Here is a 27,497-nt window from a genome sequence, read left to right on the forward strand (position 1 = left end):
CATCATGAAGACCAAGGAGATCTCTAAACAAGTCAGGGACAAAGTTGTTGAGCGGTATAAATCAGGGTTTGGGATTTTTTTTTATAACTCATCTTTGATGATCCCCCAGAGCACCATCAAATCCATTATCATTAAATAGGAAGAACATGGTACCACAACAAACCTGCCAAGAGGGCCGCTCACCAAAATGCTCAGCCTGGGCAAGGAGGGCATTAATCAGAGAGGCAGCACAGAGACCAAAATTAACTGTAAAGGAGCAGCAGAGTTCCCAAGCAGAGACTGTAGTATCTGTCCATATGACCACAATAAGCCGTATACTTTATAGAGGTGGCCTTTATGGAAGAATAGGCACAAAAAGTTTAAGGCTTGTTTTGAGTTTGCCAAAAGACACCTGGGATACTCCCCAAATGTATGGAGGAAGATGCTATGGTCTGATGAGACCAAAATTTAACTTTTTGGCCACAAGGTAAACGCTATGTCAGGTGCCAAACCAACACAGCTCATCACCCCAGGAACACCATCTCCACAGTGAAATGTGGTGGCAGCATCATGTTGTGGGGATGATTTTCGGCAGCAGGGACAGGGAAAATGGTCTGAGTTGGGGAAAAGATGCATGGTGCGAAATACAGGGATATTCTTGAGCCAGTAGGTTAGCTACTGGAGGGGCAGAGGGGGCGGTCGCCCCGGGCCCCGCGCTCTGATGACGCCCACCCGGAGCTACACTATTGTAACTGTAGCGGCGTGAGCAGCACGCCGCTACAGTTACGCTCCGGGCCGAGCAGGGAGACTCTATGTCCCTGCTCTGTCTGGCGGCCGCTATGGGGCCCTTGAGCAGGAGGGGGGCCCCAGATGCCAGCATCAGGCCACCCCCACCATTCACCGCAACCACGAGCTCAGTGATAGGAGAGGGAGCGACGCTCCCTCTCCTATCAGTCCCCATAGCGTTCTCTGTGTTTGACGTCACTGACGTCATCACTTGGCACCTGGCCCGCTGTGCTGAAGATGTGTGCGGGCTGGGCGCTCAGAGCAGCGGGGGAACCAGGAGGAGAGAGAGGTGAGTATTGTGCTTATTTTTTTTTTTTTTCGGGGGGATTATGCTACAGACTGCCTATGGGGGGTGGGGGATTGGATTATGCTACAGACTGCCTATGGGTGGGTGCGGGGATTATGCTACAGACTGCCTATGGGGGGCTGGGGGGATTATGCTACAGACTGCCTGTTGGGGGATTATGCTACAGACTGCCTACTGGGGGGTGGGGGATTGGATTATGCTACAGACTGCCTATGAGGGGTGGGGGATTGGATTATGCTACAGACTGCCTGTTGGGGGATTATGCTACAGACTGCCTATAGGGGGGTTGGGGGATTATGCTACAGACTGCCTATAGGGGTGTTGGGGGATTATGCTACAGACTGCCTATTGTGGTGGGGGGATTATGCTACAGACTGCATATTGGTAGGTGGGGGGATTATGCTACAGACTGCGTATGGGGGAGTGGGGGGATTATGTTACAACTGCCTATGGGGGGGTGGGGGGATTATGCTACAGACTGCCTATGGGGGGCTGGGGGGATTATGCTGCAGACTGCCTATGGGGGGGTGGTGGATTATGCTACAGACTGCCTATGGGGGTTGGGGGGATTATGCTACAGACTGCCTATGGGGGTTGGGGGGGATTATGCTACAGACTGCCTATGGGGGTGGGGGGGGGATTATGCTACAGACTGCCTATGGGGGGTGGGGGGGGATTATGCTACAGACTGCCTATGGTGGTGGGGGGATTATGCTACAGACTGCCTATTGGGGTGGGGGGGATTATGCTACCGATTGCCTATGGGGGGTGGGGGATTGGCTTATGCTGCAGACTGCCTATGGGGGGGATTATCCTACAGACTCTGCCTTTGGGGAGTGCATTATACTATATTGAGGACTATCTGGCGCATTATACTATATGGAGGTTATTTATACAGTGTGGGGATTACAGTTAGGGTCATAAAGTGTGGGAGATTATGTGGGGTCTTTGCACAGTGTAGGGGCCATCATACAGTGTGGGAGATAATGTGGGGTGTTTGCACAGTGTGGGGGCCATCATACAGTGTGGGAGATAATGTGGGGTCTTTGCACAGTGTGGGAGCCATCATACAGTGTGGGAGATAATGTGGGGTCTTTGCACAGTGTGGGGGCCAACATACAGTGTTGGAGACATCAGTTTGGAGGCTACTAAGGGGTCAGTATATTGTGTGTTGGGTACTATACAATGAGGGGGCATTATACTGTGTATAGGAGAGCATCATACTGTGTATAGGAGAGCTGTACATGGGGGGAGACTTAGGACATTATTAAATGTTAAGTGGGCACTTATAGTTATAGGGGAACTCAGGTTTTTGTGACTGTCAGAGGGGCACACAGAGGGCATTATTACTTTCTAGAGGGCAAAATGTGGGCACTGTTTTCTAGGGCACTTGTACACTGCATTACTATATTCTAGAGGGTGGTTTACCATCTTGAGAGCACACAGAAGGTGCAGTAATATGGACACGTACAGCAACAGAGGCTCAGTATTGGGGTATCAGCAGGAAGAGGTGTTTGTGCAGGTTGGGAATAGATGGGGACGGGGCCTGAAATGTAAGGAGTGAAATGTGTCTTTGTTGTGATCTCTGCAGACCTGAGACTCTGAGTCCTGGATAGAGAAGTCGTCGTGTCGGTCTGGGCCAGATGGAAAAGATGGGAAAAGTGAACAATTTAATCAGAAAGAACGTCAGCTGTAAGGTACTATATATAACTGAGCTGTGATCTCTTATATGTTCTGCAGGACTGGTAACTAGCAATATGTCACCATATGGCGGTAATATGAGTGCTGGTCTTTGTATAGAGATTATTTTCAGTAACAGCGCGGTCATCTGCTGAGGTTCTCCTACATCCACTATCTGGGTGCGCCACTATTTTTGTAATCAGGGTTACCTGGTTAGTTGCCCACTCAGAAGTTTCGCCCCCCCCTGTATCAAAACCCTAGCCATGCCTCTGTCTTGAGCAAACCTGTTTCAGTCTGTCAGTGATTTGACACTGGCACGGAGGTTCACCTTCCAACGAGATAATGACCCAGATCATTCTGCTAAAGTATCACTCGAGTGGTTTAAGGTGAAACGTGTAAATGTTTTGGAGTGGCCTAGTCAAAGCCCAGACCTTAATCCAATTGACAATCTGTGGTCAGACTTGAAGATTGCTGTTCACTGGAGGAAACCAACTAACTTGAAAGAGCTGGAGAAGTTTTGTGTTGAGTAATGGGTAAAAATCCCAGTGGCAAGATGTGGAAAGCTAAAAGGAGACTTATCCAAAGCGGCTTACAGCTGAAATTGCTGCAAAAGGAGGCTCTAAAAATTACTGACTTTAGGGGGTGAATAGTTATGCACACTGAAGTTTTCAGTTATCTTGTCTTATTTGTTGTTTGCTTCACAGTGAAAAGAAAACCAAATGTTCACAGTTGTAGGCATGTACTTTACAGGAACTGATGCAAACCTTCAAAAAAGACAGTGAAATTCCAGGTTGTGAGGTAGCAAAATCCAAAAATGCCAAGGGGGGGGGGTGAATACATTCGCAAGCCACTGTACATACAAATATCCCATACACATGAAAAAAACACAACCAAATACTCACCTCTGTCCCGTGGTGCTCTATCATCGCATCTGCTGTCTCACACACGGATTTTGTGGAAGATGGAGCCGACAGCACCATCCTCCACCATTGTATTCATCGCTGTCTGCATTCTGAGGATACAGAGAGCGGTGACTGCGTGTGGCTGATGGACGACGGGCGGGGGAGGGCATGGTGCGGCCCTCTGGCTGTTACTGTCCAGCCCGTGGACTGAGACAGCCAAGGAGCTGAAACAGTGGCCCGCGGGCCACGCTTTGCCCAGCTCTGGTCTAGAGTCTTTCTAATCAATGCCGCAATGAAGGGATTGTCCAGTGGATGAACAGGATAGGCAAAAAATTACTGATTGATAGGTGACCCACACTGATCAGCAGATTGGGGTACTTTTATCCCAGGAATGGCACTTTTAACCCTTTTATAAGATGGAGCTAGAGGTCAGATGATCAAGCAGCGCTCCATTAATTTTCTATGGGGCTGATTGAGCAGGTGGTCGAGCATACGCACTGGTGATCCATTCTAACGAGCATAAAAAATATCCGCATTCAGAGCAGGTCCCAGTGGTCAGACCTCCTTTGGATAGGTAACTTATTTTCGCCAGACTACCCCTTTAAAGAAATTTGTACCAATAATCAAATGCACCACAATGAAAAAATTATTTTATAGAACATGTACACCATCCTGGTCGTAGTATTCGTCTGCAATGTAGGTAAATGATGTATTAGTATTAGGCTCAACCAAGTGATTCCAGAAATGGAGATGTACAGTTTGTGGGTGAGAACGCTAAGGGAGTTCAATAGGTGAAAAATGACTGTCTTTAAAAGTTGGGAGATACGCCATTCTGTGACTGCGCCTATGCCCCGTGACCTCGCTGAGAATTTTTGGTTTTGAAAGGGGGGAACCAGAATTAGGACTTCTTCTATGTATGCCCCTAGCTGCAAGAGGACGTAAGGTCAGTGCATATTCTAATAATTATAGTTTATACACTCAGCCCACCCTACCCCCTAGTTATAGGGGTTTTTCACCCAGTGCACATTTTTTGTCAGCAGTGGAGCTCGCTGACTTCTGACAGTGTAATGTTGGGATTCGGCTTTACCCGGCGGTTCAGCCAGTTGTCATGTGACCATAAGTATGTCATGTGTCAAACACATTCTCATCACTTCTCATCCAATTCTCTTACTTTTCTATGGAGGGAAGCAGATGAGAATGTGTTTGGTACAGCGAGGCCTCGCTCACACTGGTGTATAACACAGCTGAGTGCTATCGGATTTATCGGATAGCACTCGGCCCAATGTTATACTATGGGTCCTGGTTGGAGGACTGATTGCTTTTAGTAAGGAGAAAATGTAACCATTATCAGCCCCAAAAGTCAGCCACCAGCCAGTTCTGGACCAGAGGATAGAAACATGAATATTTAAAGGGGTGGTGCACTACTTTAACACTGATGACCTATTCTTAGGATAGGTCAGTAATGTCTGATTGGAGTTGGTGCAACCGTGCGACACCTGGCCCCACCGCAGATCAGCTGTTCTCTGTGCCGGCAGGAACTGCTCAGTTACAGAACTGCACGGCTCCGTCTACTGTATAGTGGCCACAAGCTTGTTCTGCATATCTGCCCCTTATTGATTTAAATAAGTGACAAATGTGCAGTACCCAGCTGTGGCCACTATACAGTAGGCGGAGCTGTGCCATAACTGAGCTGTGAGAACAGCTGATCTGTGGTGGTGCCAGGTGTCACAGCCACACAGATCAGACATTAATGCCCTATCCTAAGAATAAATCATCAATGTTAAGAGTGGACAACCTGTTTAAATTTACTAAATGTGTCTCTGGGCTGGGATAGAACACAAACTCATCCAGTGACCCAGATTGCTGCAGATTGGGGCAGGAACGACAACACAATGCGGCTGACTGCTAGTCTGGAGCGGATTACACAGCGGCCAGGGGCGTATATAGAAATCATGGGGCCCCATAGCAAAAGTCCTAATAGTCCTGCACATAGTATGATGGTCCCGCATACAGTCCTGCATATAGTAAGATGGCCTCATATATAGTCCTGCACATAGTATGATGGTCCTACATACAGTCCTGCACATAGTATGATGGTCCCGCATACAGTCCTGCATATAGTAAGATGGTCCCGCATACAGTCCTGCATATAGTAAGATGGTCTCATATATAGTCCTGCACATAGTATGATGGTCCTACATACAGTCCTGCACATAGTATGATTGCCCCACATACAGTCCTGCACATAGTATGATGGTCCCACATACAGTCCTGCACATAGTATGATGGCCCCACATACAGTCCTGCACATAGTATGATGGCCCCACATACAGTCCTGCACATAGTATGATGACCCCAACATATAATGATGACCCCCCACATATAATGACCCGCATAGTATGATGGCCCCCCACCTATAATGACCCATATGGTATGATGGCCCCCACATATAATGGCCCATATGGTATGATGATGTCACGGGTGTGTCAGAGGTGACATACAGTCGCCCTGCAGTTGGTTGCAGGAGATCTGTACATTTGGCATTACAGACATCTTCTTAGAGGCTGGCTGTCTCTAGGACCCAGCGGCTACCTCCCTCTGGCTAATTAGCTCCCTGGCCTAAGTGTATAATTACCTGGTGTGTCTAAGAGGGAGGTGCCGATGATAGTCATTACTACTTGTGAGGCTTTAGCAAGAGCAGTACTTCTTCCTCTCTGCTTGAGTCCGTGTGCGCATTTGTTTGGAGTCGTCTAATGCTAAGCAATTCCCCCCTGTTTGTCTACCCTTGTTGTCTATAGAGTTTAGTGGAGATCAACTAGTGCTCATCTCTTTCCTTCCCTAGCCTTAGCCATATGCCAGGAAAAGTCAGGGCGATTGGTGAAGAGCCAATATAGGGACGGTAGTTAAGACAGGTTGGCACTAGACCAGAGGTCTTCACTCCCCCCTTGTTTCCTAGTGTCTGGGCTCCCTTTCCCTCTTCCCTCTGTATTGCACTAAGTCTTTCCCACACCTTGCGTGACGTTATAGCCGGCCGAGCACGTTTTGAAAAGGGGGAAAAAAAAAACCTGACATTTTTTTTTTTCCCTCTGTGTGTTTTTGAGCTTGGACCTTTTTTTTTTCCTTTCTCCTTTGCTATGGGTTCACTTGCAGAGCAGTTGCACAGGCTGTCTCTGGAGGTGAATGACCTCCGCGGTGAGGTACAGCAGCAGCATCAGCGGCTACAGGTCGCCAATATGGGGGTCTCTGCAAGTAGGCCTGCCCAGCCTGATCCCAAGGTTGCCCTACCGGACAGGTTTTCTGGAGGTAGGGACAAGTGTTTTGTATTCAAGGAGGCCTGGAAATTGTATTTTAAACTTCGTCCCTATTCCTCCGAAAATGAGGAGCAACAGGTTGGAATTGTGATCTCTCTACTGCAGGGCGATCCTCAATCCTGAGCGTTTTCTTTACCGCAGGACTTGGTTTGTCTTCAGTCTGTGGAGGGGTTTTTCGGGGCACTGGCCCTTATCTATGATGACCCTGACCGAGTCGCCTTGGCTGAGTCTAGGCTACGTCGCCTTCAGCAGGGGAATCGGTCAGTGGAGACGTACAATTCGGAATTCCGTTGATGGGCAACGGATTCCAAATGGAATGACTCAGCCCTTAGAAGTCAATTTTGTGAGGGGCTAACAGAAAGGTTGAATGATGCCTTGGCAGTATATGAAACTCCTCAGTCCTTGGAGGCTGCCATGTCTTTGGCCATACTTCTTGATAGACGCCTTCGGGATAGACGAGTAAGACCACCTTCTCCAGGGCCTTCTTGTCGGGGTTGTGTACCTCTGCCATGGGAGCGATCTGGGGGTGAACCAGTAATGGGGGAGGCGAAGGAATCCATGCAGTAAGGGGGTGTCTCTACATCATACATCTCCCCGGAGATTCGCAAGAAAAAAGGTGTATATTTTTTTTGTGGGGAAAAAGGGACATTTTGTTGGGACCTGTCCTTCAATTCCTAAACAAAAGGAGACTCTATTAACTCTTGGTAGTCTGGAGTTGGATAAACAAGGGGTGCATTTGTGGCCAAACTGCAGTTCCAGCTTTGTCCTGACAGCAGAGGTGGTGTTAGAGAGCAAAACCGAGAACATTTCTGTGTTTGTTGACAGTGGAGCCGGAGTCAGCATGATTGATGCTGAGTTTGTGAAAACTCATGGTCTTGCTTGCTGTGCTTTAGATAAACCTATTTCCATTTTCACCATCGACTCGACGCCACTTGCACAGAAAGTATTTACTCAGATTGTACATAATGTAAAACTGAGGGTGGGGTCACTTCATTGTGAAATAATCCCTTGCTATGTTGTGGACAATTTTCCCACACCGATTGTCTTGGGTATCCCTTGGCTTGTTAAACATAATCTGTTGGTGGATTGGCAAATTATTGAATGGGGAGATTACTGCCATGAGATTTGTTTAGATATTTCCCTTGCTACTGTCTCTACGGAAATATTACCTGTTTTTCTGTCTGGTTTTGAGGACATTTTTTCTGAGAGGGGGTGTCAGGATTTGTCTCCTCATCATGCTTATGAATGTCCTAATAACCTGACCCCTGGAGCTAAACTACCGAAGTCCAGACTGTATAATCTTTCTGGCCCTGAGAGAAAAGCCATGAAGGATTTCATTGCGGAAAGTCTGGAGATGGGACATATCAGACCCTCATCTTCGAAAAGAAAGTCCCTGTTTAAATTTCCGGGAATTAAATCAAATTACCATCCAAGATCCATATCCTCTTCCCCTGATTCCTGATTTGTTCAGCCAGGTTGTGGGAGCTGAGGTATTCTCCAAATTAGATTTAAGGGGAGTTGACAACTTGGTTAGAATGAGAGAAGGGGATGAATGGAAAACAGCACCCTGGAAGGACATTTCAAGAGTCTGGTCAAACCAAAAGGCATAACCAATGCACCTGCGGTATTCCATCATTTCATAAATTACATTTTCCATCATTTCCATCAGACCACTCCCCTCTGTTTCACAGCTGAATGCATTCTGTTACAAATATATTGTGGGCCAGGAGTCTGTGTCAGACTTTAGTCTGTGTCCATCACCTTAAGTGTCCATTAGCTGAAGTGTCTGAAATTTGAATTAATCCTGAATTGGAACTGAAGGGAACTAGATACTAAGTGACAGTAAACAATGTTTGTCTTTGTTTTCACTCTCACCCCCCTAATCCTTCACTTCTTACAACCACCCCTAATCCCTACACCTAGTAATGAACTCTTCATCTCTCCCTCCATTCTCCCCACCCATCTCACCTCCTCTTCAGAGCTATTCCTCAACATATAATCCTTTGTCTCCAAACATAGACAGACACCTCATGCCCTCTCCTGCTCGCACCTACTAACGCTTTCTCTGCTCCTCCTTACTGCCGGCGACATCTCTCCACATCCCGGTCCTCCTCACCACATCCCTACACTCACTTCCACCTCCTACCCACGATCTATCCCAAACTCTCGTAACCCTTCTAACCTTATACCCATCCGCCCAGCCCCCTCTTCCCCAGTCCCACTAATAGGAGCTCTATGGAACGCTCGCTCCGTCTGCAACAAACTTTCCTATATTCACGATCTCTTCATCACTAACAAGCTTTCCTTCCTCGGCATCACTGAAACCTGGCTCACCCCCTCCGACACAGTCTCTCCTGATGAACTTTCGTATGGCGGATTCCACCTCTCCCATACCCCCCGCCCCACCGGCAAGCACGGTGGAGGAATAGGTTTCCTCCTCTCAGAAAACTGCTCCTTCACCCATATCCCACTGCCGCCCTCAATTACTCTCCCCTCTTTTGAAGTGCACTGCGTGTGCATCTACTCCCCATCCAACTGGCTGTTATCTACCGCCCCCCAGGATCAACCACCACTTTCTTTGACCACTTCACCACTTGGCTACTTCATTTCCTCTCCGTTGACATCCCCACTATGCTCATGGGCGACTTTAACATCCCCATTGACACTTCCCTCTCAGCTGCCTCTAAGCTTCTATCCCTCACTTCCTCCTTTGGTCTTACTCAGTGGTCTTCCACACCCACCCACAAAGACGGCCACACACTGGACCTCATCTTCACCCGCCTCTGTTCCCTATCTAACCTCTCTAACTCACCTCTCCCTCTTTCTGACCACAACCTACTCACATTCTCTTCTCTCTCCTCCCCGGGGCAACAATCCCCACTCCACAAACTTGCATACCCTCGCAGAAATCTCAAAACACCTTGACCTACACTCACTCTCTGAATCCCTCCTTACTCTTACAGACATTAGTTCCTTACATGATGCAGATGTTGCTGCTACTTTATACAACACCACAACCGCTGCAGCTCTCGATTCGGTCGCCCCCCTCACACATACCAAGGCTCGCACAATCAACAGACAACCCTGGCACATCAGCCTAACTAAAGAACTGCGACGGGCCTCCAGGGTTGCTGAGCGTAGATGGAAAAGGTCCCACTCCCATGAGCACTTCATCGCATTCAAACTGTCCCTCACTACGTTCAAGTCCACACTCACTGCAGCAAAACAAACCTACTTCGCATCTCTCATATCCTCCCTGTCTCATAACCCCAAACAACTATTCAACACCTTCAATTCTTTCCTCCGTCCCCCAGTGCCTCCTCCCTCTCCTCTTATTTCAGCCGAAGACTTTGCCTCATTCTTCAAGCAGAAGATTGACACCATCAGACAAAGCTTTTGCCTAAAGCCCCCACAGCCCCTCCCCACACCTACTCAACCCTCTTGCTCCAAAACCACCTTCTCCACCATTTCTGAAGATCAACTTTCCTCTTTACTCTCCAAATCACACCTCACCACCTGTAAACTTGACCCAATCCCGTCCCACCTCATCCCAAACCTTACCACTATCTTCATCCCAGCCCTAGCCCACCTCTTCAACCTGTCACTAACAACTGGTGTCTTCCCCTCATGCTTCAAACATGCCTCAATCACACCAATCCTCAAAAAGCCCTCCCTTGACCCATCCTCTGTGTCTAGCTATCGCCCCATATCACTTCTCCCCTATGCCTCAAAACTACTGGAACAACATGTCCATTCTGAACTGTCCTCCCACCTCTCATCCTGCTCCCTCTTTGACCGCCTACAATCTGGTTTCCGACCACACCATTCTACTGAAACTGCACTGACTAAAGTCACCAGCGACCTACTAACCGCCAAATCTAAGCGACACTACTCTGTCCTCCTCCTATACCTGTCATCTGCCTTTGACACAGTGGACCATTCCCTCTTACTACAGACTCCCTCATCTATCGGCATCACAGACTTGGCCCTATCCTGGATCTCCTCATACCTAACAGACAGGACATTCAGTGTCTCCCACTCACACACCACCTCCTCATCTCGCCCCCTATCTGTCGGTGTCCCCCAAGGTTCAGTTCTAGGACCGCTGCTCTTCTCCATCTACACCTTCGGCCTGGGACAGTTCATAGAGTCTCACGGCTTTCATTATCACCTCTATTCCAATGACACACAGATCTACCTCTCTGGACCCGATATCACCTCCTTACTAACCAAAATCCCACAATGTCTGTCTGCTATTTCATCCTTCTTCTCTGCCAGATTTCTAAAACTTAACATGGACAAAACAGAATTCATCATCTTTCCGCCATCTCATTCAACCCCCCCAACTGACCAACTATTAACGTCAATGGCTGCCCACTCTCCCCAGTCCCTCAAGCTCGCTGCCTTGGGGGAACCCTGGACTCTGAACTCTCCTTCAAACCACATATCCAAGCCCTTTCCACTTCCTGCCGACTCAAACTCAAAAATATCTCCCGGATCCGCACATTCCTCAACCATGAATCCGTAAAAACACTAGTGCACACCCTCATCATCTCCCGCCTTGACTACTGCAAGCTCCTGCTCTGTGGCCTCCCCTCTAACACTCTCGCACCCCTCCAATCTATCCTAAACTCTGCTGCTCGACTAATCAACCTGTCCCCCCGCTATTCCCCGGCCTCTCCTCTCTGTCAATCTCTTCACTGGCTCCCCATTGCTCAGAGACTCCAGTTCAAAACCCTAACCATGACATACAAAGCCATTCACAACCTGTCTCCTCCATATTTCTCTGACCTAGTCTCCCGTTACATACCCGCACACAACCTCCGATCCTCACAAGAACTCCTTCTCTACTCCCCTCTATTCTCCTCCTCCCACAATCGCATACAAGATTTCTCCCGTGCTTCTACTCTGGAACTCTACCCCAACGTATCAGACTCTCGCCTACCGTGGAAACCTTCAAAAGGAACCTGAAGACCCACCTCTTCCGACAAGCCTACAACCTGCAGTAACCACCGCTCCACCATACTGCTGCACGACCAGCTCTACCCTTACCTACTGTATCCTCACCCATCCCTTGTAGATTGTGAGCCCTCGTGGGCAGGGTCCTCGCTCCTCCTGTACCAGTCGCTGTGACATTGTGTTCAAGATTATTGTAATTGTTCTTTTATTATACCCCTTTTTCACATGTAAAGCGCCATGGAATAAATGGCGCTATAATAATAAATAATAATAATAATAATTTGGTGGGGAGGTTTGTGGTGGTCTATCTGGACAATATTTTGGTTTACTCACCTGATTTTGAGACTCATCGGGGTCATGTTAATCAGGTGCTCCAGATATTAAGGGATAACAAACTTTATGCCAAACTAGAAAAATGTGTTTTCGCTGTTCAGAAGGTGCAGTTTTTGGGGTACTTGTTGTCATCTTTGGGTTTTCGGATGGATCCAGAGAACGTCCCGAGAACCTGAAGGCTCTACAACGTTTTTTGGGCTTTACTAATTTTTACCGTAAATTCATCCAAAACTACTCTGTTATTGTGAAACCCCTTACTGACATGACTAAGAAGGGGTCTGATTTTTCCACATGGTCGGATGCTTCCCTCTAGGCTTTTTCTTCCTTAAAGAATCATTTTGCCACTGCACCTATACTCAGTCAATCCGTTGTTTCTCAACCCTTCATTGTGGAGGTTGATGCGTCGGATGTCAGGGTTGTGGCTGTGTTGTCTCAGGGTTCTTCCCGTGGTAAATGGCTTCCATGCGCATTCTTTTCTAAAAAATTGTCTTCGGCTGAGAGAAATTATGACGTGGGTAATAGGGAACTTTTGGCGATCAAATTTGCGTTCGATGAATGGCGACATTGGTTGGAGGGGGCTGTCCATCTTTTTACTGTTATTACTGACCATAAGAACCTGTTATATCTCCAGTTAGCTAAACGTCTCAACCTTAGACAAGCCAGATGATCACTGTTTTTTACTAGGTTCAATTTTGTTGTCACTTTTCGTCCGTGGGTCAAAAACGTCAAGGCTGATGCTTTGTCCCGGAGATTCACTGGTGGTGGTGACCATGAGAACCCTGCCCCGATATTACAGAAAGGGGTAGTCATTTCGGCACTTTATCTTGAACTGGAGGGTGAGGTGTTGGAGGCTCAGGGGGACGCCCCTGCCTCCTGCCCTTCAGGAAAGTTATTTGTACCATCTAATCTGCTCCGCAAAGTAATTAAGGAACATTATAACTCTGTGCTTGCTGGGCATCCAGATGGTAAGGCAACCGCGGGCCTCCTCTCTCATCATTTTTGGTGGCCAGGGTTGCATCGGGACATAATTGAACACATAGCTGCTTGTAGTATTTGCGCCCGTTGTAAGGTTTTGCATACCCGTTCCGTCTAGTACTTTTCTTCCATTACTTATTCCTAATAGGCCATGGACACACTTGTCCATGGATTTTATTACTGACCAACCGGTTTCTGCAGGCAAAACGGTGGTTTTGGTGGTAGAAGATAGGTTCAGTAAAATGGTTAATTTTGTCTCATTGACTACGTTTCCAAATGCCAAGACATTTGCTCAGGTGTTCATAAATGAGATAGTGAAGCTTCACAGGGTTCCCTCGTGTCAGATCGGGGGACCCAGTTTGTTTCCTAGTTCTGGAAGGCATTCTGTTCTCGACTGGGGGTGCAGCTGTCCTTTTCCTCTGCCTTCTACCCTCAGTCGAATGGACTGACTGAGCTTGTCAATCAGAATTTGGAGACCTACCCCAGTTGTTTCGTTTCTGAAAATGAGGATTGGGCATCCTACCTACTGCTGGCAGAATTTGCCATTAATAATCATCGTCAAGAATCCACTGGCAGGTCACCGTTCTTCGGTGCATACGGTTATCACCCACAGTTTGGTACTTTTAGTGGGTGAGGAACTTCAGGAGTTCCTGAGGAGGAACGGTTTGCTTCATCGCTCTCCTCGGTATGGCAGGGTGTGCTGAGTAATTTAAAGATCATGGGAGACAGGTATAAATGTATGGCTGACAGAAAACGCTTGCCAGGTCCGGACCTGAATGTGAATGACTTTGTGTGGTTGTGTACCAGGAATATAAGATTGAAAGTTCCTTCTTGGAAGTTGGGACCTAGGTTTATTGGTCCCTATAAAATAACCGCCGTCATCAACCCAGCAGAGTTTCATCTTGAACTTCCTCAGGCCCTTAAAGTCCACAATGTGTTCCATAGGTCCTTACTTAAAAAATATGAGGAACCTCTTGAGCCCTCGCCTCTACCACCACCCCCAGTAAGGGTTGATGACCATGACATACAGTCGCCCTGCAGTTGGTTGCAGGAGATCTCTACATTTGGCATTACAGACATCTTCTTAGAGGCTGGTTGTCTCTAGGACTCAGCGACTACCTACCTCTGGCTAATTCGCTCCCTGGCCTGGGTGTATAACTACCTGGTGTTTCTGAGAGGGAGGTGCTGGCGATATTCATTACTACTTGTGAGGCTTTAGCAAGAGCAGTACTTTGTCCTCTCTGGAGCTTGAGGCCATGTGCGCATTTGTTTGGAGTCGTCTAAGGCTAAACAATTCCCCCCTGTTTGTCTACCCTTGTTGTCTATAGAGTTTAGTGGAGATCATCTAGTGCTCATCTCCTTCCTTCCCTAGCCTTAGCCATATGCCAGGGAAAGTCAGGGAGAGGCACGCATGCGGCGATTGGTGAAGAGCCAATATAGGGACGATAGTTGAGACAGGTTGACACTAGACCCGACTAGGAGGTCTTCACTCCCCTATTTCCCTAGTATCTGGGCTCACTTTCCCTCTTCACTCTGTGTTGCACTAAGTCTTTCCCACACCTTGCGTGACAGATGAGCCCCGCATATAATGGTCTCTATAGTATGATGGCTCCACATATAATGGGCCCCAACATATAATGGCCCATATGGTATGATGAGCCCCACATATAATGGTCCCTATAGTATGATGGCCCCCATATGGTATGATGGGCCCACATATAGTACTGTTTGATTATAAAAACAAAACAAAAAAACCTTGCTCCCTGCTGCTCTGGCAGGGCCGTGGATGCAGCGTTGCTAGGGCCGCGGGCGGGAGAGCAGAGGATGCAAGCCACACTCTCTGCTCACAGCCACCTGTGTGCGTCGCAGCATTCAAATGATGAACGCTGCGTGCTCACGCCCTGCCCCCGGTGATGCCGAGCTACCAGGGCAGGCACCCGGAAAATTAAAGGGGTCGGCAGCCATAAAAATGGGTTGGTGGCCCCCCAAGGACTGCCACACCGTGGCCCGCCGGGAACGTGCCCAGATGGGCAGATTACCAATCCAGGCCTGCCTGTCTGTGCCCTGCTGCTGATCTGAGGGTATGAGAAGAGGTGCTGGGAGGGAGAGGGGATTACTGAAGCAGGACATTAACCATGTCCTGATCACTATAAGAGGGGCCTCCAGAGCACCCCTTCATACACCATTATAAAGTTATAGGCACTGCACACTGACATTTGTGCCTCATTACCTGTCAGACAATCACAGATTTTGCTTTATAAGCACATCTGTGACTGGCTGACGGGGGATGATATTCAAGTGTCTTCTGTGCCCTGGAGTCACAGCTTGGAGCGGGAAGCTTCAGCAGAAGACAACTGTGGCCCAGACTGACAGTATGGTAAGACATACAGCCTCTCCTGTGGAAGTTCTGGAATAGTATTGTTTTAACCCCTTTCTGACGTGTGACCTAATAGTACGTCATGGTGACCTGGGCCGATTGGACCAATGACGTATTATTAGGTCATATGGCGATCGTGATCGCACACAAGCGCACACAATAAGATTTGGTCCCCACTTCCTCCCGGCATCCTGATAGTTAGCAACTATCCGGGAAGAAGTAGGGAGCAAACCTCATTGTTGTGCACGCCAGAGGTCACTGGAACGGAAGTGACTCCCTGGTGCCTGCGCATTTGAGCACAGCAGTGTAACATTGGGCAGGGAGAAAAAAAAATGCTCCTAACGTTATAGGCGCATGCGCGGAATGTGAACGAGAAAGGGGAGGGGAGGAATATGGAAATTAAGCAGATAGACGGGGGTTTCTTGGCGTCAAAAAAAAAAAATGCGCCTTATGTTATAGGCGCATTGCGCATGTGCGGAATGTGCAGTCCTAGACTGCATGTCACAGGGCCCTGTGACGTGCAGGGGAGGGGAGGAATATGGAAAGCATATAGGCCGGCATTTCTTGGCGTCCCCCGGTTGCCAAGCATATGAAAATGGATTTCTCTGCAATCAGACCGCTAATATGGGACATATAGGTATGTATAGATTTACATTAAAATATGGGACATATAGGTATGTATAGATTTACATTTCTATCACCTGTATGCCCATATTAGAGGTCTGACATCGCCCGGGGGGGGTGACAGATTCCCTTTAAAAGTAAATTGCAGTCCTGATTCCCAGTGCCAGTGAGCGGTCGTGTGATCGCTTGTATGTGATTTGCGCTGCTGTTGTAAGCAGCATGTACACAGAGTTTGTGGACCCATAGGATTACTATTCACCCCATACACTGCTCTATGCGTGTGCTGCTTACAAGAGCAGCGTACTTCAGAGCAGTGTTTAGAGCAATTGGTTGGGGTCTCAGAACCCTAACGCCCACCAATCACAAGCTATTTGCAGTGCCTATTGTATATTTGACATAAAAATTGTTATAATACTAAATAAAATGACTGTTACACTTTAAAGAACTATATTCATTTTAATGCCGATCTCTGCTGTCAGACAGCGATCACAGACGACTCCTGCCAGCGATTCAGCGGCTTCTGCGGGGAGAAGCCCCCTGTCAATCATCATGACGTTGGCAGTGATCTCCCATCAACAGAGCAGCCTGGAAAAAAAATATGCTCTGTTTGTGTGAAGCAGCAGAATCCCATGCCAAAGCCGTCTGGGACCCCTCTATGCCAGCACTGGGTAGGACAGGCAGGAAGTTAGCAACAATCTGCCTTTTAGCTCATAGGCCCATAGTGAAAAAAAAGAAACAGTTCCGGATAATCCCTAGAGTTTTGGAAAAAAAATCCATTTCTCCTAACTACAGTATTATTTCCTCCAATATGTAAAGTAGTGAGAGTCTGGACCACTTGATAAGTGATAGGACACGATAAGCACATCCAAATATGACGTATCAATGGCATGACTGCTTTGTGTCATATTCAGTTCTTAAATATCGAACTTACATTTATTGTTTAGATTTTATAATTGTGTTCTAAACTAGTAATAAATATAACAATCTAGATGTTTACATAACATTATTGCATTATGAAGGTGAGGAGCCAAGAACTATTTCTTGCACAGGGGCCCTCTGCAGTCTGTGTCCGCCCCTGGTGTATCTTATTGCTCTAATAGTCATTCAGCAGAGGCTATTAACTATATATGCTACATGCGGGCTTGTGAATTGTCCATTATTATAATAAACAGCATATAAAGTGCAGTGCAGGAGGCAGCGACGGACATGACTACCCCCAAATATTAATGACCGTATGTAAAATAATCACAGGCTACAATTACCCACAATGTTTTTTTTTTTTTTTAAATAATTTAATCAACTTTTTATTGTGGTTGTAAATTTGAAATAACAGTGGCAGCTATGATGACATCACAATGCACATGACATCATAGACATTGCATGACATCACAATTGGAGTAGAATGTATGAAGCTCTGCACCGGAGCCATCTTGTGTCACTAGGATCTGACAGCTGGAAGGGGACGAGTCCAGGTAGGGAGCACATTACTTTTAAGCTTTGGTATACTTATAGCGTATCCCCCGGATTTATCATGGATTGCCAGGAACACTCTGCAATAAGACATTTTTATGGCAAACCCTTCCCTAAATGAGGAGTCGCTGACGATCAGTTCATATTAATGGGTATGGCAGGTAAAACCCCTAGCAATTAGCTGCTATATTGCTGGGGAAGTTTCTGGTGAGGGGAGGAGAGGCTGCTGAGGGGTTTCTGGTGAGGGGATGGGAGGCTGCTGAGGGGTTTCTGGTCAGGGGAGGAGAGGCTGCTGAGGGGTTTCTGGTGGGATGGGAGGCTGCTGAGGGGTTACTGGGGAAGGGAGGCTGCAGACGCGAATCTGCTGAGGGGTTTCTGGTGAGGGGAGGCTGCTGAGGGGTTTCTGTTTTTTCTCATTCAGCAGTGATTTACATTGTCCTGGTGGCGGCTTAGAAAATCTTTTGGCCAAAACAAAAGCTGCTGGCTATGTATGTGATCTGGTGTTTGATGGGAACTGTTAATGTGTGATTGGTGAGGACGGGGTGCAGAAAGTAGAGTTTTTCTAAGAGTGGGCGGTGGAACTGTGGAAGGTTTGAGGAGTGGAGGTTGGTGCTTGGGCAGAGTCTCAAGGGGGCCCGAAAATTTTGCCAGTATGGGGCCCCAAAATTCCTGGTGGCAGCCCTGCCTACAGGACACAATGTTTTACATGCCCCCTATAGTAGGAGGATCGCGATGTAATGATACATGTTTGTTGAGAGTCTTCCAGCTCTTTGCACTGGCTCCCCACTATGGAAGTCTTCAGTGGAGCTCGCCCTTTATGTTATCTTTATGCTCTAGTAGGCTATGTAGATAGAGAATGGTCAAAGTTGGGACATCTTTTTGTGACTCCCTTTTTTAGTAGTTTTGCCATTTACGTGAACATATAGCGTTTTGGAACAGAAATCCAGTTGCAAATGCTATCATTCTCTGTTGTCAGCTTTTTTGTTCCTGTTAAATTAGGGGGGGTGACATTGGATCTGTAATTTACTGTGGTCAGGAATGGCAGTATGGAGTCCTGTGTTTTCTTTTAGTACATAGAGCATTAGGTAATATAGATAAAATAAAAGGGTCCCTTTAAATGTCGATCTTATATTTATAAAATGATGTCGGGGTTTTGTCTTATTAAATTTTTTGTTAATGTTGTAAACTGGATCCATAAAAAAAGCAGTGACAGTGTTATGACATCACAGTGCATGTGACATCATCAACATTCTATGACATTACAACAGGGCCAGTTTTAGTCAAAGTGGGTTCCTTGGCAAAAGTTTAAAGTGGGGCCCTAAATGCTAACATATTGCACCATCACATAGAAACATTATGCTTGTATGCACTGAGTTCAGGCCGTTAAACCAGCATTAATCGACAATGTTGAAGTCATTTGATGCTCGTTTCGCAACCTCTTTCCACCGGCTGAGGAAGAATGATAGGCACAGAATAATCACTAGGAGATAATAATAATCTTTATTTTTTATATAATACACTCCCCATAGTCCTCCATATAGTATAATACACTCCTCATTGTCCTCCTTATAGTATAATACACTCCCATAGTCCTCTATACAGTATAATACACTCTCCATATACCTCTATATAGTATAATGCACTCCTAATAGTTCTCAATAGGACAGAGACACACTGCCGTATTTCTCGTCTGAGGATCGTTAATCATGTACTGGCTGTCTGCTCTCCTGACCTGAGCATGACAGCTGTATAGAAATCCATCGTATCCATCGTGTTGTAATGCTCCGGTCAGGAGAGGTGCCGGCCAGTCCGTTCAGTTCGATGAGATCATCACATGAGTTATACGGCAGTGTGTCTCTGCCCATATAGTATAATACATCCCCATAGTCCTCCATACAGTATAATGCACACCCCATAGTCCTCCATATAGTATAATATATTCCCCATAGTCCTCCATATTAGTATAATGCACCTCATAGTCCTCCATATAGAATAATGCACTCCCCATAGCCCTCCATATAGTATAATACACCCCCATAGTCCTCCATATAGTATAATGCACCCCATAGTCCTCCATATAGTATAATGCACTCCCCATAGTCCTCCATATAGTATAATGTACTCCCCATTGTCCTGCATATAGTATAATGCACACCGCATAGCATAAATATTCAATTAAAATGCACACTGGGTATTAAAAAACATCCCTGATCTAGATAAACTTTCTAATATAATCACTCATATGTTTGTTCTGATGGCCTCATAAGAAGCCACCATGAGCCAATGTCCCATCCCCTGATGACGCCGCTGAAGCCGTGAAACAATACCTTCTTATTCTGTCACAAATGGTGGCTTCCTATGAGGCCATCAGAACAAAAATATGAGTGATTATATTAGAAAGTTTAGGTAGATCAAGGATGTCATAGTCCTCCATATAGTGTAATGCACACCCCATAGTCCTCCATATAGTATAATGCACACCCCATAGTCCTCCATACAGTATAATGCACACCCCACTGTCCTGTATATAGTATAATACACTCCCCATAGTCCTCCATATTATATAATGCACATCACAAAGTCCTGTATATAGTATAATACAATCCCCATAGTCCTCCATATAGTATAATGCACACCCCATAGTCCTCCATACAGTATAATGCACACCCCACTGTCCTGTATATAGTATAATACACTCCCCATAGTCCTTCATATAGTATAATGCACACCCCATAGTCCTTCATACAGTATAATGCAGCCCCCATAGTCCTCCATATAGTATAATGCACAACGCATAGTCCCCCTTACAGTATAATGTACACCCCATAGTCCTCCATATAGTGTAATGCACACCCCATAGTCCTTCATATAGTATAATGCACACCCCATAGTCCTCCATACAGTATAATGCACACCCCACTGTCCTGTATATAGTATAATACACTCCCCATAGTCCTCCATATTATATAATGCACATCACAAAGTCCTGTATATAGTATAATACAATCCTCATAGTCCTCCATATAGTATAATGCACACCCCATAGTCCTTCTTATAGTATAATGCAGCCCCCATAGTCCTCCATATAGTATAATGCACAATGCATAGTCCTCCTTACAGTATAATGTACACCCCATAGTCCTCCATATAGTATAATTCACACCCCATAATCCTCTGTAGAGTGTAATGCACTCCCCTTCTAGTACATATAGGATAGCTAATGCACTCTCCATAGTCCTCGATAGAGTGTAATGCAGCCCCTATATAGTACATATAGTATAATGCAGCCCCCCATAGAGTACATATAATATAATGCAGCCCCCATAGAGTATAAAGTATTATGGCCACCACGTACTCACTGATTTAAAAAAATGTATATATATACTGCCGATACAATTGAATGCGCAGTTGGGTGGGGGCTGGAGCCAGCACTGGGCCCTCCTGGCTATTAGCGGAACGCCACTGGCTGGGGGGCCCTGAGGGAGTAGGGTTCCTAGACAAATGCCTAGATTGCCTGCCGCGAATGCTGGCCCTGCATCACAATTGGAATAGAATGTACAAATTTCTAAATCTGAATTATTTTGTGTCTTTAGACCCTGACAGCTTGAAGGGGACCGGTCCAGGTAATCATCTCTTTGCGGAAGTAACGATGAAAAAAAGTTTTCAGCACATCCTTGGTGTAGAATATCGGGTACTGCTTGTGAAAAAGGCAAGTCCAGCTTCTATCCATAAAATCAAGATTCTTTATTTGCTGATTAAAAATAGGCATAGCAACATTGTGGCAACACTATGTTGTGCCTAGTCATAGGCATGATTGGGGATAAGTGGTGTGAGGGTTTCTAATTAGGGACACAATCGTGAAGTGGAATGAAATTTATTGGATATTTTAAACTTTTTTAATAAATGAAAAACTGAAAAGTGGGGCGTGCAATGTTATTCGGCCCCCTTGAGTTAATACTTTGTAGCGCCACCTTTTGCTGCAATTACAGCTGCAAGTCGCTTGGGGTATGCCTCTATCAGTTTTGCACATCGAGAGGCTGAAATTCTTGCCCATACTTCCTTGCAAAACAGCTCGAGCTCATTGAGGTTGGGTGGAGGGCGTTTGTGAACAGCAGTTTTCAGCTCTTTCCACAGATTCTCGTTTGGATTCAGGTCTGGACTTTGACTTGGCCATTCTAACACCTGGATATGTTTATTTTTGAACCATTCCATTGTAGATTTTGCTTTATGTTTGGGAACATTGTCTGGTTGGAAGATAAATCTTCGTCCCAGTCTCAGGTCTTTTGCAGACCGGTTTTCTTCCAGAATGGTCCTGTATTTGGCTCCGTCAGATCCTGAGCATTTCTGCATCGTGGGCACATAGCCTTAAAAAATTATATCAGCAGAGTAAACGTGGTCACACAAGCATAGGTTTGCTAGATAGATACTTATGAATTATTATTTTGTGTATTTTTTCATACATACTTGATCAAGCAAGTAATCATTGTAAACTTCAACTCCACATTAAAGTATACGAGCTATTGAACCCATTCTACACCCAGGTGGCGATCATTTTTAATGCTATATGGTCATATAGCACCCATCAAGTTATGTGCTGCCTCAATTTTGTTATGTGCAGCCCTCTTCCTACGCCTTCATCATGTTATGTGCTGCCCCTATCCTGTTATGTGTGCCCCCATCCTGTGCCCCAATACTGTTATGTGCTGCCCCTATCCTATTATGTGCTGCCCAATCCTGCTCCTCCATCCTGTTATGCACTTCCCCCATCCTTCTCCTCCATCATGTTATGTCCTGCCACCATCCGGCACCCCCATCCTGTTATGTGCTGCCCCCATCCTGTTATGTGCTGCCCCCATCCTGTTATGTGCTGCCCCCATCCTGTTATGAGTTGCCCTCTTCCTGCTCCCCCATCCTTTTATGTGCTTCCACATCCTGCGCCCCCATCCTGTTATGTGCTGCCCCCATCCTGTTATGAGTTGCCCTCTTCCTGCTCCCCCATCCTTTTATGTGCTTCCACATCCTGCGCCCCCATCATGTTATGTGCTGACCCCATCATGTTATGTACTGACCCCATCCTGTTAATTGCTGCCCCCATCCTGCTGCCCCCATCCTGTTATGTGCTGCCCCCATCCTTCGCCTCCATCCTGCGCTCCCCATCCTGTGATGTGCTACCCCATCTAATGTGCTGCCCCCATCCTGTTATGTGCTGCCCCCATCCTGTTATGTGCTTCCCACATTCTTCTCCCTGATCGTGTCATGTGCTTCCCCATCCTGCACCCCATCCAGTTATGTGCTCCCTCTTTCCTTTGCCCCATCCTGTTTTATGTGCTGCCCCCATCTTATGTGCAGCCCCCATCCTGGTATGTGCTCCCCATCCTGTTATGTGCAGCCCCCATCCTGTTATGTGCTTTCCCCATCCTGCGCCCCCATCCTGTTATGTGCTGCACACATCGTGCTCACATAACAGGATGGAGGCGCAGAATGGGGGAAGCATATAACAGGATAGGGGTGTAGGATTGGGGCAGCACATAACAGGATGGGGGGCTATGGATAGGGCCAGCACATAACAGGATGGGGTAGCAGAATGGGGGAATACATAACAGGATGAAAAAATCACATAACAGGATGGGGGGAGCACATAACAGTATGGGGGCTGCACATAACAGGATGGGGCAGCAGGATGGGGGCTGCAGAGAACAAAATGGGGGCAGCACATAACAGGATGGGGACGCAGGATGGGGGCTGCACATAACGGGATGGACAGGAAGCACAGAACAGGATGGGACCGTAGAATTGGGGCAGCACACAACAGGGTGGGGGCAGCACATAACAAGATGGGGGTAGCACATAACAGGATGGCGAAGTAGGATGGGGGAGCACATAACAGGATGGGGGGCAGCACATAACAAGATTGGGACACAGGATGGGGGCATCACATAACGTGATGAGGGCACAGGATGAGGGCAGCACATAACAGAATGGGGGCGCAGGATTGGGGGTGCAGAATGGGGGCAGCACATAACAGGATGGTGGCGCAGGATCCATTCTGTTATGTGCTTCCTGCATCCTTCTCCCTCATCTTGTCATGTGCTGCCCCCATCCTATTATGAGCGGCCTCCATCCTGTTATGTGCTTCCCCTATCCTGCGCCCCATCCTGTTATGTGCTGCCACCATCTTATGTGCAGCCCCCTCCTGCAACCCATCCTTTTATGTGCTACCCCATCCTTTTATATGCAGCCCCCATCCTGTTATGTGCTCCCCAATCCTGTTATATGCTTTTCCATCCTGCGCCCCCTATCCTGTTATGTGCTGCCCCTATCCTGTGCCCCCATCCTGCGCAGGCACATAACAGGATGGAGGGGGCAACACATAACAGGATGGGTGCGCTGGATGGGAGAAGCACAGAACAGGATGGTGGCAGCACATAATAGAATGGGGGCACAGGGTGGGGGCTGCACATAACAGGATAGGTGCGCAGGATGGGGGCAGCATATAACAGGATAAGTGCGCAGGATGAGGGAAACATAACAGGATGCGGGCGCACATATCAGGATGGGGGCAGCACTTACTACAATGGGGGCGCAGGATGGGGGCTGCACATAACAGGATGGGGGTACAGGATGAGAGAGCACATAACAGGATGGGGATGCAGGATGAGGGAGCACATAACAGGATGGGAATGCAGGATGAGGGAGCGCATAACAGGATGGGGATGCAGGATGAGGGAGCACATAACAGGATGTGGATGCAGGATGAGGGAGCACATAACAGGATGGGATGCAGGATGAGGGAGCACATAACAGGATGGGGGCACATGGTGGAGGCAGCACATAACAGGATGGGGGAGCACATAACAGGATGGGGATGCAGGATAGGGGCCACACATAATAGGATGGGGGCAGCACATAACAGGATGGGGTCGCAGGATGGGGGCAGCACATAACCCGATGGGGAAATCACATAACGTGATGGTGGCACAGGATGAGGGCAGCACACAACAGAATGGTGGCACAGGATTGGGGGCGCAGGATGGGAGCAGCACATAACAGGATGGGGGCGCAGGATCCATCCTGTTATATGCTTCCCTTATCTTTCTCCCCCATCTTGTCATGTGCTGCCCCCATCCTGTTATGTGCTTCCCCTATCCTGCGCCTCATCCTGTTATGGAGGCGCAGGAAGGGGGAAGCACATAACAGGATGGGAGTACAGGATGAGGGAGCACATAACAGGATGGGGATGTAGGATGAGGGAGCGCATAACAGGATGGGGATGCAGGATGAGGGAGCGCATAACAGGATGGGGATGCAGGATGAGGGAGCAGATAACAGGATGGGGGCGCATGGTGGAGGCAGCACATAACAGGATGGGGGCTCAGGATGGGGATGCAGGATGGGGGAGCACATAACAGGATGGGGATGCAGGCTAGGGGCAACACATAATAGGATGGGGGCAGCACATAACAGGATGGGGAAGCAGGATGGGGGCAGCACAAAAGGATGGGGTCGCAGGATGGGGGCAGCACATAACCCGATGGGGAAATCACATAACGTGATGGTGGCACAGGATGAGGGCAGCACACAACAGAATGGTGGCACAGGATTGGGGGCGCAGGATGGGAGCAGCACATAACAGGATGGGCCGCAGGATGGGGGCAGCACATAACAGGATGGGGGCGCAGGATTGGGGCAGCACATAACAGGACGGGGGCAGCGCAGAACAGGATGGTGGTGCAGGATGGGGGAGCACATAACAGGATGGGGCGCAGGATGGGGGAAGCACATAAGAGGATGTGGGAAGAACATAACAGGATGGGGGCGCAGGATGGAGGAAGCACATACATAACTGGATGGGGCAGCACAGAACAGGATGGAGGCACAGCATGGAAGCAGCACATAACAGGATGGGGGCTACACATAACAGGATGGGGAAGCATGTAACAGGATGGGGGCACAGGATGGGGGCGCAGGATGGGGGAGCACATAACAGGAAGGGGAACAAGATGGGGGCTGCATATAAGGGAGCAGTATGGGGCTGCACATAATAGGATGGGGGCGGAACATAACAGGACGGGGGCGCAGGATGGGGGTGCACACTACAGGATTGGGGAGGAGGATGGGGTCAGCACAAACAGGATGGGGGAGCACATAGGAAGAAGGATCACAGAACAGGATGGGCGCTGCACATAACAAGATGGGGGCAGCACATAACAGCAGGATGGGGATGCACATAAGATGGGGGCAGCACATAACAGGATGGGACACGATGGGGGCAGAACATAAAGGGGAGGGGGCGCAGTATGGGGGCAGCACATAACAGGATGGGGGCGCAGGATTGGGGCTGCATATAAGATGAGGGCAGGAAATAATAGGATCCTGAGCCCCCATATATTCTGCCCCATCATGCGCCCCCATTCTGTTATGTGCTTCAACATCCTGTTATGTGCTTCCTCCATCCTGCGACCCCATCCTGTTATGTGCTTCCCCCATCTTATGTGCAGCACCTATCCTGTTATGTGCTCCTTCCCCCATCTTATGTGCAGCCCCAATCCTGTTATGTGCAGCCCCCATCCTTTTATGTGCAGTCCTTTTCTCTGCTCCCCCATACAGTCATGTGCTTCCTCCATCCTGCTCCCCTATCCAGTTATGTGCAGCCTCCCTCCTGCGCCCCAATCCTGTTATGTGCTGCCCTCATTCTGCAGCCCTGTCCTTTTATGTGCTGCCCCATCCTGCGCCCATGGTGTTATGTGCTGCTCCTATCCTGTGCCCCCATCCTGTTATGTGCTGCCCCCATCCTGTTATGTCCTTCCCCTATCCTATTCTATGCTGCCCCCATCCTGTTATGTGTTGCCCCCATTCTGCGCCGCCATCATCCTGTTATCTGCTCCCACATCCTGCACCTCTATCCTGTTATGTGCAGCCTCCATCCTGCGCCCCCACTCAGTTTTGTGCTGGCCCCCATCCTGTTTTGTGCTGGCCCCCATCCTGTTTTGTGCTGGCCCCCATCCTGTTTTGTGCTGGCCCCCATCCTGTTTTGTGCTGGCCACCATCCTGTTTTGTGCTGGCCCCCATCCTGTTTTGTGCTGGCCCCCATCCTGTTTTGTGCTGGCCCCCATCCTGTTTTGTGCTGCCCCCATTCTCCGCCGCCATCATCCTGTTATGTGCTGCCCCCATCCTGTTATGTGCTGCCCCAATCCTACACCCCCATCCTGTTATGTGCTTCCCCCATCCTGCGCCTCCATAACAAGATGGGGCGCAGGATAGGGGAAGCACATAACAGGATGGGGGCAGAACATAACAGGATGGGGTAGCACATAACAGGAACTGGGGGTGCAAAATAGGGGCTGCACGTAAGATGGGGACAGCACATAACAGGATGGGGGAAGCACATAACAGGATGGGGGGCAGCATATGACAGGATGGGGGCTGCACATAACAGGATGGGGGCTGCACATAACAGGATGGGGGAGAACATATCAAGATGGGGAAGAAGTATGGGGGCAGCACATAACAGGATGGGGTTGCAGCATGGGCTGCACATAAGAGGATTGGGGTAGTCCCTAACAGAATGGGGGGCGCAGGATGCAGCACATAACAGGATGAGGGCACAGGATGGGGGCAGCACATAACAGGATAGGGGCGAAGGATGGGGTCTTCATATAACAGGATGGGGGAGCAGGATGAGGGCTGCACATAACATATAATGGGGGCGCAGGATGGGGGCTGCACATAACAGGATGGGGTTCAGGGTGGGGACTGCACATAACAAGATGGGGGAGCACATAACAGGATGGGGT

Source organism: Phyllobates terribilis, unplaced genomic scaffold (assembly GCF_046119375.1).
Source record: "Phyllobates terribilis strain yellow unplaced genomic scaffold, ASM4611937v1 Scaffold_272__1_contigs__length_2551015, whole genome shotgun sequence".
NCBI classification, from domain to species: domain Eukaryota; kingdom Metazoa; phylum Chordata; class Amphibia; order Anura; family Dendrobatidae; genus Phyllobates; species Phyllobates terribilis.